Source organism: Phoenix dactylifera, chromosome 6, assembly GCF_009389715.1.
Source record: "Phoenix dactylifera cultivar Barhee BC4 chromosome 6, palm_55x_up_171113_PBpolish2nd_filt_p, whole genome shotgun sequence".
Lineage (NCBI taxonomy): Eukaryota > Viridiplantae > Streptophyta > Magnoliopsida > Arecales > Arecaceae > Phoenix > Phoenix dactylifera.
In genome coordinates, this window is record NC_052397.1 from 8,059,852 (window position 1) to 8,065,701 (window position 5,850).

Here is a 5,850-nt window from a genome sequence, read left to right on the forward strand (position 1 = left end):
CCTGCTGTTACCCTTACCCTTAGGACGTGCCGAGCTCAGGCCTACATTCACCAAAGCGTCCTCGCTTATGAGGCCGCTTAGGAGGATACCGTCCCCGAGGCTGCGAACGGCGTCAAGGACCCCTTGCTCGCGCGCAGAAAGCTTAGGGATTTTGTTGACAGCCCTGAGTCGGCTCGGCCTCCACCTAGGGTCAAACCCCCACGTTCGCTTGGAACCCAAAAAGAAAAATTTCTTCTTCCAATCGTGAATGGACGACGGGGCGCCCTGGAAGAGTGGCCGACCCGCCCGAAGGGCGACATAAAGCCACTCTCCATCTTTCGGATTCGACTTCAACATAAAAAGTCGCCGGAAAACATTCACGGAGGTCGGAATCCCGTACGCCAAGCATAGCGACAGGAATCCGACGATCGTCCTCCATGCGTTCGGAGCGAGTTGCGCCGGGATCAGCTGGTACTCCGTGAGCAACTCATTCACGAACCCATAGAAGGGAAACCATAGACCGGCCCAGAGTGCCTCCAGGTACACTCCGATCCGGCCTACTGGGGGGTTCGTTACTCGATCCCCCAAGCCAGCGGGTTCTAATCGGAACCCTCGCCGAGGAAAGAACCACTCCTCACCATCTCAACTTCAGCCTCGCTCATGACGGACCCGACTTCATTCGCACCAGAACCCATTGGAAAAGAGAGGAGGAAGAAAGAGGGGGACTCCGAATGAACGAAAAAGACCTGTGGGAGGTTCGCCGGAGATCGGTTACTTCGGGTTGAGAAGAAAATGGAAAGAAGATGGAGGCAGTAGGAAGAAGACGAAGGATATATATATATACCCTACCGACGGCCCAGATCGGTGAAGCGGAGCGCTGCTCCCCGCTCGGATCACAACACGCGTCAACCCTAAGAGTTAAGGGCGCCGCATTTAATCCAAACCGACACTTCGAATACGGGAGCGTCGCGTCGGATCGTGTGGTCTCATCATGAGCCCACGACGCGAGGACGCTTCGAAAAACGAAAAGGGGGATGATAAAACGTCTCTGGAGAAAGAGGCGCTGCCCATTAAAAGCGTCTCGAAACGCGCAAAAATTCAAAATCCCCTAAACCACATTAATACTACTTCCTGTGCTCGAACTTCCGAACAGCTCGAGCTCGAAAGTCGGGGGGTAGTGTTGGGGGGAAAAAGTGTCGCCACGCTTTGGTGAACAGACCCCTCCGAGCAGGGGCCGACCGAGCAGACCCCCCGAGCAGGGGCCACTGAGCATACTTCCTCCGGCTTGGGGACACAGTCTTACCAACCTGAGGACGCCTGAGTTGCACACTAAGGTTACGTCCACCCGCAGCACGGCCGTGCAGACAATTAATGTGTAAGGGTCGTGCAGACACCCGGTTCACTCAACAGTCAAAGCGCATGGCCCTTGCAGGCCCCTGGGCTTACTCAACAATTAAAGCGTATGGTTTCCGTCGCCTATGGACATCGAGTCTCTCACGGCAAATCCGCATGCCTACAAATGATGGCGACTCCGCAACGACAGGCTCCGGCCTAATCTCCTACCATGATAGCATTGACTTACATGAACAAGCATTGATAACCAATTGTACGACAACCAATTTGCTCTGTCACATCACAGGTAGCCTGATCCTCCCTATAAAAGGGGAATTCCTCCACTTAAGAGGGGGGTTCTTTTTTCCATCTCACTCTTTCTTTCCTCATACAGACCCTTGACTGACTTAGCCATCGGAGGGCCGGCGCCGGAGAGCCCGGCCACCGGCTTCTTGCAGGCCTCCAGGAGAACGCCGCCCACCGACGCGCCGCTATCCAGGCAGCGGAGCTCCTCTTCTCCAGCCAGCGGCCGCCCCCGGGTCCAATTTCCAGCAACAGTTTTCATTCTCAGTATCGATTCATTGATAAGTACCATGTTTTTTGGTATAATATGGCATATATGCTCCCATATTGACAGATGGTATATTATTTGAGTTGGCAATTCACACCCATATGATGTGTTGGTATTGGATATACTGAGGCCCCAATACCGTATTGATACCCTATTGGGTCAGTGTGGGACACCCCATCCCTGTTGAATTCTTAAAATGCTGATTGTAAATCTATGATTTGATGTTGAAGCATTAATATCAACTTGAAATTTGTGGGATCTGACAAATGCCATTGGCCTGTTATATAATTGGGTTCTGTAAGTTCTTAGTTCTCATATGAGGTCAAAATTTTCAACCTCACCTTCGGCTTAGTTGCCATTGTAGGTATCTTATATCTTGACCATCCATACAAAACCATCTGTCATTCTTCCGTATTATTGGCTACCTTCTCCCACATTCTTTTCTTAAGTGAAAGATGGATTCTTGGGTGCCTAGAGGTGTTGAAGACTTGAAGTACTTGATCAGGGCTCATGATTGCGTAGATCCATAAAATTTTAACTCAGCTTACGCTTAGTTTGGTTCTCTTATGTTGTGTAGTTAGCCTTCGGTGTGACATTTGTTGTGATCCAAGAGGTTGAGTTTGAAGTAGAGCTACCCATTATTCCATTTTTAACAATTAGTGAGTTCACATGCTTTACTATCGATATGCTTGGACAATGACAGTTGATTAGAGCTGCGATAAGTGGGTTTTCATTTCCTCAGCTAAGATGATATGGAAATCATGATGTACTTGTGTACAAAATTGAGCATGTCTGCAATGTTTTGCGTACAAACTCTATGGATTCTGTGAAAGAGAGAGATGCACAATTATTTGAGAAAAGTTTCTGATCAAGTGAATATATTGCAACTGTGGCAGCTGGTGAGGAATTCATTTTGGCTGTTGAGGGCTCTGGGAAGGCTGTTGAATCGAGTCAGACTACAGCTAAATTCTGCATGTAGTTTGTTTTATTTTTAAGCCCTCCAGCAGTCTATTTGTTGGGTTTAGCATCATGGTATTTGCATTGATGGTCTGATTACATTGGCACTTATCAAAGAGGTAAACGCCTCATCAGCTAAGCAAACTTACTTTAATGGTGGGTACTTGGAAATATTTATGAGGTACTTTCCATGGATAAAGCTGACGGTAACATTATAAACAATGACACCCTGAAGGTGATGATTTGGATAATTGGTGAATCTAAAGCCCTGCAACATTGGCCATTGTTGTTTGTCTGTGTTAAGATTATCTTATGAGCAGGGCATGTTATAGTTGATACTTCCCAATAAACCTTCATGTAGCAGTGATTTAGTCAACTCATTCTGCTTGTCCTAGTGATGCTGCTTGTTTGCGGCAATTAGCCCCCTTTGCATCCAATCTTGTAAGGGGTCTGAATGTTCCCTCATATGTAATTCAATGAAGTTTCTCCAAATTTTCAACCAAAAGGCAAATCTTATCAATTCTATACTTCCACAAAATCTGCCCCGTGACAAATATTTTACATAAATATCTTAAGTTTGTCAGTTAACTAGATTCTGATAAATTGTTGACTGAATGTTCATTAAAGCTCCTTAAGGTTTAAAAGATCTCCAATGACCATTCCATGGTATCTAATAATAACAATTTTTTAGACCAGAAGTAGCATCAGCAAATTAAAAATAGTAATCTTCCAGAGAAATGAGTCAGCAGTAGTTCAAAGGTCAGAAGGAAACAATAAACAGACCATGGACAATTGAAGTAAGCTCTGCTCTTTTTGTCGATTAAAAATACTGATATTAGTTAGCCATCACCAAGAAACAAAGCAAGTTTTAGACATAATATAACCTCACCTAAATCATCCTTGCTCTTAATGTATCGTGTCAATCAATATGATCTAGTTCTTAATTGAATTCATTGTTGCTTCTTCCCTGAGATGGATTTCTGATTTTTTGAGTAGAGCAGTGTTTTCATATCGAAGTTTAACTGCTTTGGGCACAGCTTGATAGCTTTTCTCATTTATCTTTTCATAATTCAAGTTTTGATTACTTCATGCTTTTGGTTCAGTGGACCATGTATCCAATTTTATTCTTGAAATTAGTCTTGATTCCAAATCTGAACTCAACCAAACCTGCAAATCTGGACGCCAAAATCCTGATTAATCTCTCATAAATTACCATGCCATGGTTGGAAGCGCTTAAATGAGCTTCTGTTTGTCATCTTGCTGGTGTTTCTGTCCAGTTTTTTCTTATCAAATATTTTGTGATTCTGCTTTAAGTTCTTATTATTGACTGAAACATCATTAGCGCTTTCATTCATCTGCACTCTCTACATGCGTAAGTTCTTGTTTCCAAACAGATGTGATGATGCTACGCCTCTTTAATTTAAGCTGATGGATTCGAAATCTATTGGTACTTGGTAGTGAAAAATTGTAGTAGTTTTTCACATAGCAATTTGCAAATTATAGTCATCAGTTTTTCAGTAAGACTTAGGTTTTAGTTGGCCTTGCCCTCAAAATGAAGTAGAAGCGCCAGCACGTTATATGAGCTTATTTCTTCTTTAATTTGATTGCATGTGCTGCATGATAAATAGCGAATTAGAATTCATTTTGTGCTGCACCAGAAGCCAACCTCGAGTTGCCAAATTAATTTCAAGTGCCAATAGTGTCTCTGAGTTGTCCTATTTCTTTGTTTTATTTCCTCCTCCACCGTTCCAGAGCTCCTGTACTTAAATTTTTTTTATGTCTTTAATAATTTTTTTATTCATAAACACCCTTCTAAAAATTTAAATTTACGTGAATACCTTCTAAAAATTTATATTTATTTCTGTACCCTCATAAAACACTATTTTTACACAAATACCCTTAATATAACAGTTCTTCTAACACTATTAATAAAAATCATATTTATTTTAATTAAAAATAAAATAAAATTTTGAAATTACTTTTTTATCCTCAATTACGATCGTCTTATAAATATTTATTTTTTTTGCATATATCCATTAAGAATATTTTAGTCATTTTAATTTGAAACCGTTAATTTTTTAATGGCGTTAGATGGCGTGGATACATATGTAAAAATAAGAATAAAAAAAAATAAAATAGCAAACAAATGTTTTATGAGGGTATACATGCAAATATTAATTTGTGAATGGTGTTTATATAAAATTTGATATTTAAAAGGATATTCGTGTAAAAAAAAATGTCTCATAAAACGTGGACCCGAAAACGACTCTTTAGAGTGAGAAACTCTGAGGAGAGAGAAAGGTCTGTCAAACCTAACGGCTCTCTTCGCTGGTGGTCGGAGAGCTCTACTGCTGCCCGGTGTTCGGCGGAGATCGAGGCGGGCTTGGTGTTTGTTTGCCCTTGTTTTTGTTTGTTGTTTCAGGAGTTCCAATGGCCCGGAAGAAGGGGAAGCAACCGATGGTTGGGTCGACGGGCTCGGTAGGGGAGCAAGCGTCGGGGTCGTCGACGGTGGAAGGCAAGGATCCGACGGAGCTGCCCGCAACGCCGATGACGAGGACGTGGGCGGAGGTTGCAGCTCAAGAAAAAGGTACGAACTTGGGGTGAAAGGGGAGCGACCCGTTAGCCGGGTGCGGCCTGGACCGTGGGTTACTCACCGGCTGACGGAGACGGAGGTGGCTCGTTTGAGCCAACACTTCTCGTCGGTCTTCGAGCTCCCGGAGGAGCCCATCGAGGCTGCCCGCCGGGAGTGGGAAGGACTAGCGTTGGTTGGCCGGAGCCTCCGCCGGCGGGTGCCGGTCGAGTGGGTGGCCAAGGATGTGGCCGCCCGGCTGAAGAAAACAGGGGAGGTGGCGGCGGTTTTCCTAGTCGAAGACCACTTTGCGCTACGGTTCCGGTCGCCGAAGGTCCGGGACCGCGCCCTGTTGGAGGGGCCTTGGGTGGTGGCGGGGCAACTTTTAGCCATGGAGCCGTGGACGCCGAATTTTCTACCCAGGGAAAATCCGGTAAAGACG